The 9,937-nt window shown below is 40.8% G+C and overlaps 1 pseudogene; it reads right to left on the bottom strand.

The window, feature by feature from the left end:
- Positions 1–4,645: 4,645 nt before the first annotated feature.
- LOC126476073 (5S ribosomal RNA) lies at positions 4,646–4,763 on the bottom strand (annotated as a pseudogene).
- Between the last annotated feature and the right edge of the window lie 5,174 nt (positions 4,764–9,937).

Below are 9,937 nucleotides of genomic sequence, written 5' to 3'. Positions count from 1 at the left end.
AGTAGTAAAGGAGTTTTGCTATTTGGGGAGCAAAATAACTGATGATGGTCGAAGTAGAGAGGATATAAGATATAGACTGGCAATGGCAAGGAAAGCGTTTCTGAAGAAGACAAATTTGTTAACATCGAGTATTGATTTAAGTGTCAGGAAGTCGTTTCTGAAAGTATTTGTATAGAGTGTAGCCATGTATGGAAGTGAAACATGGATGATAAATAGTTTAGACGAGAAGAGAATAGAAGCTTTCGAAATGTGGTGCTACAGAAGAATGCTGAAGATTAGGTGGGTAGATCACTTAACTAATGAGGAGGTATTGAATAGAATTGGGGAGAAGAGGCGTTTGTGGCACAACTTGACTAGAAGAAGGGATCGGTTGTTAGGACATGTTCTGAGCCATCAAGGGATCACCAATTTAGTACTGGAGGGCAGCGTGGAGGGTAAAAATCGTAGAGGGAGACCAAGAGATGAATACACTAAGCAGATTCAGAAGGATGTAGGCTGCAGTAGGTACTGGGAGATGAAGAAGCTTGCACAGGATAAAGTAGCATGGAGAGCTGCAGCAAACCAGTCTCAGGACTGAAGACCACAACAACAACAAATTATTCAAATTTAAAAATAGTTCTTATTGCCCATATATAGAGATTTATTTAACTTCACATATTCCCTCTTCACTGCTTTATAAATCGCTTCACACATTTCTGGAATTATTTTGGTTAATGTGCAAAATCCTTTTTGAGTGCTGTGTTGTACGCTAGAGTAGCTCTCTCATGTATAAAGAAATCGCAGTGTCACAGTTTGCCTGCCTTCTGTACGTACAGCCATCCTCAAGAGAGTTCTCTGTTTTGTAATATGAAAAACCACTTTACTGAGCAAATACTGAATACACTCGCATCCATTCGTAAGTAATTTATATATTAAGACTTGACTTCCTCCACTTGCAGCTCTCGTAACAAATTTTGCTGAATGCTTTTATTATATCGACGTAATACCTAGGGCTTCATCCAAGTAAGTTTCCATCTCTTTCCGCCGCTTTTCTTCCAAATACACACACATTGCAACTTTGGTACTAGCAACTGCAGCGTATAATAAGTTGTCATCCGCCATCTTGAAATTTGACGAAAAGTCTGACGACAGTGCAATACCCTTTGTAGCGTCATGTCAAACATCTTTGTCAAAGAAATTTGACGATTATTTGATCATATTTCTTTGTCAACAACAGTACCAGTAGATGTAAGTATTTCACTGGCAGAGTTATGAGAACGGTTTTCGCTTATAACTTCCGATTCGTTCGTTACCGGTACAGGAACCCTTACCTCAGACTGATACATTTATCGTTCTCCATCAAGCTAGACAGTTTGTAATATTCACTCTATAACCTCTAGAAGTGTGAACATGAATTACGAAACACCCTGTACACAGAGATATGCTAGAACAAAGGAAATTGCTGTTAAATTCTGTTACAGCAAATGAAGAATTTAATCATACTTTGAACTTTACAAAAATGTAATTGAGTACCATGGTGACGAAAACATTATTTTCGATACGTGCTGCGAATAACAGAAGACTACTTGGAATCCTGGAGACAAATATTGTGAATCTTCACAAAAGTTGGGAAAATATTATACGATGCTTTATGAAGGCTGGGTGTGATTTAGTTCATTTTTATATTCTGGGAACCAATGCGGACTGTGAAAGAGTGTTCGTTCAGTGTTATCTCAAACTATTGGTCGTATGAAAAAAATAGGCTCTCAGTAGAGACAATGCAAAGTGTGATGAAAATAAAAACTAGCGCTGACTATGATTATCAGCAGTTTTAGGTTGTCATGAGAGAAGAAACATCCCTTTTTTGAAAAATTGCGAACTTCACAATCTTACAATGAAGAGTGACCAAGTTCTAGCACACAACAATCTTCAGTGTTCGTATGTTATACATCAGAGAACGGTAATGTTAAATTTATATATTTTTTAGGTATTTGGACATTCGAATTTATATGAACTCGTTTTCCAGTTGAATATACATATATGGCCACCCTAAACAAAGGATATTCCAGGACAATAATTTTAATGGAAGAAATTCTTCTGTCCTTTTTTAGCAACGGGAAAAGAGGAAAAAAGAGCAGACAATGAGTTATTAGCAGAAATAACGATCTAAATGGTCAAGACAGTAGATACATTAAGGCACCGTTTTCACATATTAATTTATTTCGTGAGTTACTGGACGAATATGAGGCTGGCGAAATTATTTAAATGGAGACAGAGACATAGAAATATCTACGTACACTTCTTAACTCCTCACATGATACATTAAGTTACGTAGATAAGTAAAGCAGATTTACCATTTGACAGGCGACATTATGATACCTAGCAACAGGATAAAGTTTTAAGGATTAGAACTTTTCATCTGCAACGTCCAGTTAAGCATTGAGCGAAACAATACGTAATACATGCGAAGCTATATACATTGTTCTGCAGCAGATATTATGAAGGCAAGTAATGTACCTCAATCATTTAATATTGCGAATGATTGGAACTCCAAATATGCTGATAAAGGATAGGAGTTTCCTGTGAGGTACCTTTTACTTTGTTTCCAAATATCTGGAGACTGTTCATTTCCCTGCTTGAAGCCTACCAGTAACCTGTTATAGACTTTTAGAACTGGGTGCCTTCGCATACACGTCGCTGTATTCCTTACTCTTAACTTACCACAAACATTTGTGAGTCCTATGTATTTCAATAAATTCAATAATGAACTCTGTAGCACGCAGTCGCATATCATCCATTTTTGAATTCAATGTACACACAGAGGCGAGAAACGCTAGACTGAACAACAGCTGACTCAACACATTTCACGCGCCAGATTTGCAGAGATCTATCCACGCGCTATGATTTGTCTGTGCAGACGTGATTTACACGCACAGAATTGAGAAATTTTGCTCAAATTTCCGACTTTAACTTCTAGATTTGCGCACATCTCAAATCCACGAAAATATCAGGTCCGCACACTGCGATCTGTCCGCGCGATGTGCATGTGCGCAAACTTTTGCGCAGACGGTCGTCGCGTGTGAGTAGTCTTCAGCCGACCCATTGGTATGAACGTATAGTAAGTGATATGACATACCGCAATTTTTCATATGGGAACCGCTATAAGAAGAAAAAAAATGCAATGCTGTCCCAAGGCACGATATGTCGTGCCTCCTTACGACGTTGGCGAGTACCGCGTCTGCTTGCTCCGCAGCGATCGGAGGGAGACAATGGCTGAGCACAAAGCGTGACCGCCCAGCGTCAACCGTCGTCTGGCGCGGAAGCTGTGGAGGCATTGCAACACCGCCCCCTGTGACCGCTAGAGTTCAGCTCTGGTGCACGGCGCAGCGTCTCTTCGGAGCATGCACTGACCGACGTAACGCAACAGTCAACACACCGCACTCGCATCCGGAAGGAGTTGGGTTGAAAATATTTCTCCGGTCACACTCTTTTTCAGTTTCCGTGGTTTTCTAAATCTCCCCAGAACAGAAGCGGATCGCCTAAAAATTTAACGGCCGATTTCTACACCTAATCTATACTCCCAGGCCGCTTTACGATGCGTGGTGGAGGGCACTTCCTACCTTTCCTGTTCGAAGATGTTAGACAGTTGGTAAGCCTTCTTACGAGCTCAAATCTTTCGGATTTCATCTTCAGGGTGTGTCCACGAGGTATACGTAGCAGGAAGCAATATGTTAGTTGACTCTTTCTAGGAACGTACGCTCTCGGAATGTTAACGATAAACCACGTCGTGATACCCATAGTTTATTGATAACATTCAGTGTTCACTTAGAGTGGTCTCGCAAAGTTACTGAAAATTCCCCAAAAGTATTAACTGTTTATTTATTTCCTTCGAATAGGTTACTCCACAAAGGTCTTCGCAATCGCTATCCGCATCCTCTTCGTTGTTCTTCCCCTTTTTCTTTGTTCCTATCAGTAGCACTTCCAACATGTTCCAGCGTCTGATACATCCTCAACCTCGCTCATGTCCTCTTCTAGTCAGTTTAGCTGTGCTTCTACAAATCCTCTCAAGTTAAAAATATCGAATGTCAGATAGTCCTCTCCTTCTGCGTTAAGTTCTATGTATTCTATCTCTTCCGACTCGCTGATCCACATATCTTCCCAATCGTTGTCTTCGTCATCCATTATATCTATTTCATCATTCTTTCTCACATCTGGCATCGGATCACCTGCCTGAACTTCCTCACAGTGTCTTGTTTGTTCGTGGCTAACTTCTCCTACATCTCTTCCTACTACTTCCTCTTCTTTCCGTTACGTCATTCCCTCTTCTTCTCCAGTGACAACCAGGCCTAGTGAATAGATATTTCCCCCCTACGTTTGTGCACCCCCAATGAATTTTTATTTGATCTTCGTCCTTCAAATTCTTCATTGTGAATGTCTCCTTCAAGTGTAACAAACTAGACTCCGTCCGAACAGGCCATGACCGCCAACGGTACCGACCGGCCGCCGTGTCATCCTCAGCCCACAGGCGTCACGGGATGCGCATATGAAGGGGCATGTGGTCAGCACACCGCTCTCCCTGCCGTATGTCAGTTTACGAGACCGGAGCCGCTACTTCTCAATCAAGTAGCTCCTCAGTTTGCCTCACAAGGGCTGAGTGCACCCCGCTTACCAACAGCGCTGAGCAGACCAGACGGTCACCCATCGAAGTGCTAGCCCAGCCCGACAGCGCTTAACTTCGGTGATCTGACGAGAACCGGTGTTACCACTGCGGCAAGGCCGTTGTTCAAGTGTAGCAGGATGAGGTAATATTTCAAAGCATCAAGTCCTAATATGGCTTTCATTGTGAAATTCTTCACATTTAAGAAATTTGCACTAAATGCGTGTGACTAGTACTCAAAATCTCTTCTCATTTGCACCTTAGACACTGCACATTTTTGTTCACTGCCCCTCGTTCTCACATACATTTCATCTTAAAAAATCGTCACTCTTCTTCTTTATCACATGACTCGTAGACTTCCTTGTCCAACACCGGCACTTGACTTCCAGAATCGAGAATGCATAGTACTAGCTTTTCCCCCATATTTACGTTTATGATCGGGTATGCTATGTCCTCTGTTCTACAGCCAGATTTCTTGATTCCTGCGGTCAACGTTTCTTTCAGTTTGTCGCAATTTATAAGCAGTGCTCCCAGTAGACTTATCATAAATATCCGTACCACAACTAACTGTGACATCAGAGCCTCCGTTCTTAGTCAATTTCTTGGAGTGTTCGCTCATTCTCCATTACCTGGTTGTATCTTAGGTTAGGCCCACGTACTTCTACTATTTCGCCTCTAGTTCTCGTTGATCGTTACGTGCCCTATTGTTTCTCCATTTTTTGTGATCATTTCGCCTACCACAGTTATTTTCACTTTTTCGTGGTTGTTGTTCCGCTCTCCAGTTTTAGTTATTGTGTTGCTGGTTTTCAGGTGGAAAATGCGTCTGCGTGAAGTGCACAGGTTGCTTTGCTTGTGTACTACGATTGTATCCCGACTCTTGCAGTAACTGTTGGAATCCTCGTACATCTTGCATGTTCCTACTGGCGATTAGAACATCTCTCTGTATTTGACGTGGTAGTTTCGTCAAACAAATTCGGATTAGTTCTGTTGGCTCGTAAGGTACATCTAAGAACTGATTTCTGTTGACCATCTCCTTGAAATATTGTATTGGGTCCTGCCTCCTCGATACTACGTAATTTCCATTATCATTATTCCCAGTTCAACTCGATCGTGCTTTGCGTTTAACCATTATTCATGAAGGAATTCGCGTTTCAACTCTTCGTATTTCTCACACTTGCCTGCAATCACTCACACTGTCACTGCTGCCTTTTCTCTGTAGTGTGCATGAAGTTAATCTTCAGAACATGTGGCCATGATCTAGGTAAATCCTTTCGGATTGGACGTAAGTGGTTCGATGGATCCAGAAACAATATTTTTTCACTGTACGAACTGCTTTTTGATCGATTCTTCGTCTACATCGCACGACGTTTGTGGTGGTGATAACCGGTGGAATTGAATGTTTCAGTAACCCCCTGGTGCGACATAATCTGTCTAAGTTCTCTTAATTCCTCTTCCTCTCGATTTTTTTCTTCTGTACTTTGGTTTGTCTCGTTTCGTTTTACGTTACAGGGCTCGAGGTTCTGCTGCTGTCTTCTGCTCTTTTATTTGCACACGTATCATTTCTCTGATCATTCGAGTGATGTGGTTTTGGATCGCCTTAAATTGTACCAGGTCCCTAATTTCTTCCTTCTCGCGTAGGTTTGCTGGTGCTCTCGTACCAGAAGTGATTTCATTGCATGTCAGCTGCTCGATGGACGTGGTTAACACTTAACCTCGTTCAATTACTTTGCCTAATTTATTCCTCTGCAACTCAATATTCTGTGCGCTATTATCAATGTTCTGTGCGTTGGTATGATTAGCTTTCTGTATAAACTATCCATAGTACCCTTTATATTCTGTGTCAACGTATCTGCTTTCATACTAAAATCTTGTGCCCACTCATATACCTTCTTCTTCAGCTGTTTCTCAGCTTCAGTAACCCTGTCTTCAATCTTTTGTCTAATAATATAATCTATTTCTCACATTTGTTCACATGATCGTCGAGTTTCTTATTCACTGCCGTTACTTGTTCATCTATCTTTTTATCTGAATTTTAAAACTGTTTCCCATTCTCTTCGAATGGTGCGTCCTTCTTTTCTTCACTTTTCTTAACTGTTCCCTCACATTTCTGGAGTAAATTTTCGCATTCTTGAATCATTCTTCCATTTTCTTGAGCTGCCTCTTTCTTCTTAACTTTTCTCATACTCTTCTAATTATTATTTTCGTTTTTCTGGAACTGCTTTTTAGTTTAGTTTTCAGTTGTCTTAAATTGTTCGATCACAAATCTTTGCAGAGATCGAATGCTGCCGGTTGTTAAGGTATGGGCACACGTGTGGCATCACTCTCTGCCACGTTTTCATGACCTATTACTTCAGAAGTCTTCAGTACATGTGAAATCTCTTTATCGTCTTCTCTCCTAAATTCAACTTCTGACAATGCTTCATTAACCTGTGCCTGGCTTTGTTTGTTCCCTAAATTCATTTCCCTATGCGATTTTTCCCGCCAAGCCTCACTGAAATCTGCATATTGACAGTCTCCTGCTTAACTTCCGTCTCCGATCCCATGTCAATTCTTTCTCAGTCAACAGTCATATACAACCGTTCACTCTACGAAAGATCCGTACCCAAAGACTGGAAAGCTGCACAGGTCACACCAATATTCAACAAAGATAGTAGGAGTAATCCACTAAATTACAGACCCATATCATTAACGTCGATATGCAGCAGGATTTTGGAACATATATTGTGTTCGAACATCATGAAATTATCTCGAGGAAGAAGGTCTACCGAAACACAGTCAACACGGATTTAGAAAACATTATTCTTTTAAAACACAACTAGCTCTTTACTCGCGTGAAGTGTTGAGTGCTATAGACAAGGGATTTAAAACTGATCCCGTATTTCTGGATTTCCGGAAGGCTTTCGACATTGCACCACACAAGCGGCTTGTAGTGAAATTGCGTGCTTATGGAATATCGTCTGAGTTATGTGACTGGATTTGTCAGTTCCTGTCAGAGAGGGCACAGTTCGTAGTAATTGACGGGAAGTCATCGAGTAAAACGGAAGTGATTTCTGGCGTTCCCCAAGGTAGTGTTATAGGCCATTTGCTGTTCGTTATCTATATAAACGATTTGGGAGACAATCTGAGCAGCCGTCTAGGGTTGTTTGCAGATGACGCTGTTGTTTATCGATTAGTAAAATCATCAGAAGATCAAAACAAATTGCAAAACGATTTAGAAAAGATATCTGAATGATGCGAAAATTGGAAATTGACCCTAACTAAAGAAAAGTGTGAGGTCATCCACATAGGTGCTAAAAGGAGTGCGTTAAACTTCGATTATACTACAAATCAGTCAAATCTAAAGGCCTTCAATTCAATTAAATATCTAGGAATTACAATTATAAATTGGAAGGAACACATAGAAACTGTTGTGGGGAAGGTTAACCAAAGACAGCGTTTTATTGGCATTACACTTACAAAATGTAACAGTTCTATTAAGGAGACTGCCTACACTACGCTTGTCCGTCCCCTTTTATGTATGGAGCTGATGCATCAGGAACCTAATTGGTATACAATCTGGATCAGAAGACTTGCTTTTATTAATTGATTTAAGTTGCTTCACCACTCCGAGGATATGTACTTCTACGTTACTCATGTTGGCAGCTGTTCTTTATTCGAATTCTAGAATATTTACTTCGTCTTCTTTGTGAAGACACTTCGCAAGGTTGTGTTTATGAACTCTGATTTTGCAGCACTGTCTTCGATAGTATTTCCATTGCTATCGCGGAGAGAAGGCATTGATTGTGTCTTGCCGCTAGCATACTTCACATACGACCAGAATCTCTTTGGATTTTCTTTCAGGTTTCGAGACAAAGTTTCGTTGATGCTCGTTAACAACTCGGGATTATCTGTTGCTAAGAGGTCAAGTGTGCTTTCGCAACCGTTTATTATTCGCACGGGCTTATGAACTAACTGCTCGAAATAATTTCTGAGAATGCGTTTAGCACAGTTTCGGTTGATGTTTTATGCATACCTCCGGAATTAAACATGTATTTTCGCCAACATATCCAGGGTAAATTAGTCACCACCAACTACAATCGTATGAGTCGGGTACGTGTTTAAAATCAAACTAAAATTTTCTTTGAACCTTTTAGCAATTGTATCATCTGAATTGGGAGGTCGGTAAAAGGATCGAATTATTATTTTATTCCGGTTGCCAACAATGACCTCTGCCCATAATAGCTCACAGGAACTATCTGCTTCAATTTAGCGACAAGATAAACTACTTCTAACAGCAACATACACCCCACCGGCAACCGTGTTTAGCTTATCCTTTCGGAACACCGTTAGGTTCTTCGCAAAAATTTCGGCTGAGTTTATCTCTGGCTTTAGCCAGCTTTCAGTGCCTAAATCATATGGATGGGGAAATGTGACAACTATACAGCCTGCACCCATATTCCCAGGTCATCGATCTTGGACTTTGATGTCATGGGGTTGCACTTGTATTCCAACGTTTGCCATCTTCGACCGCCGTCTTGGATTTTTTTTTTTTTAAATTTACTTCAACATGACAATATCTATTCTTGATGTTTTTTATTTCCCACCGTTATACACTTAGGAGAACTGCCCTACTTCCACAGAGATGTCATAGAATGGGAGAAGACCCTTTAGCATAGTTGGTCAGCTTTTGAGTATCCCACCATGTTGGGAAATTGGCCTGTGAAGTCAGAGAGGGGAGGGAAAGGGGGAAATCTTGTAACAATGTAGTATTTGCTCAACTCTTTTAGCCCTACTACTGTCCCTAGTAAAATCTGTGAGTGTAGACTGTATATTATTTGCAAAACTATCACATATTTCTAGATATGATTTTGATTCTACTAAACAACAGACTTACCACTTCAGAGCGGGATGGGAAACTGCGGCTTTAGCAATCACTATATAACTTGAGTTTGTTTGGTAGCTACTCTTTACATAGGAAATTATCAATTTAAGGGAGCTGTTATGCGATCAGGGTGGATGCAAACCCCAACAATACACAGCTGAAATGGATCCCTCAATCATTTCTCTATCTGCTTCCCGTACAACCGTTATCGAGGTGCAGAAGTGGACAGGGAATACCTGAAGCAACGTGGCGCCCGGATTCCAGCAACAATTCGCATCAGTTGCCTAGAGGACGAACCTTTCCCTTGCTGCAGAGATTATTCACAACAGTAGTGTACTAAGTCTAAGAAAAGTCTTGACGAATTCCTTTGTTTACATTCAGTTTTACACAACATAGCTATTGTGGCAGACTTTGAACAGCATGTGCATGATATATAATAG

The sequence above is a fragment of the Schistocerca serialis genome, chromosome 4 (genome assembly GCF_023864345.2).
Source record: "Schistocerca serialis cubense isolate TAMUIC-IGC-003099 chromosome 4, iqSchSeri2.2, whole genome shotgun sequence".
NCBI lineage: Eukaryota > Metazoa > Arthropoda > Insecta > Orthoptera > Acrididae > Schistocerca > Schistocerca serialis.
This window is presented reverse-complemented; position numbering and strand designations above follow the sequence as displayed.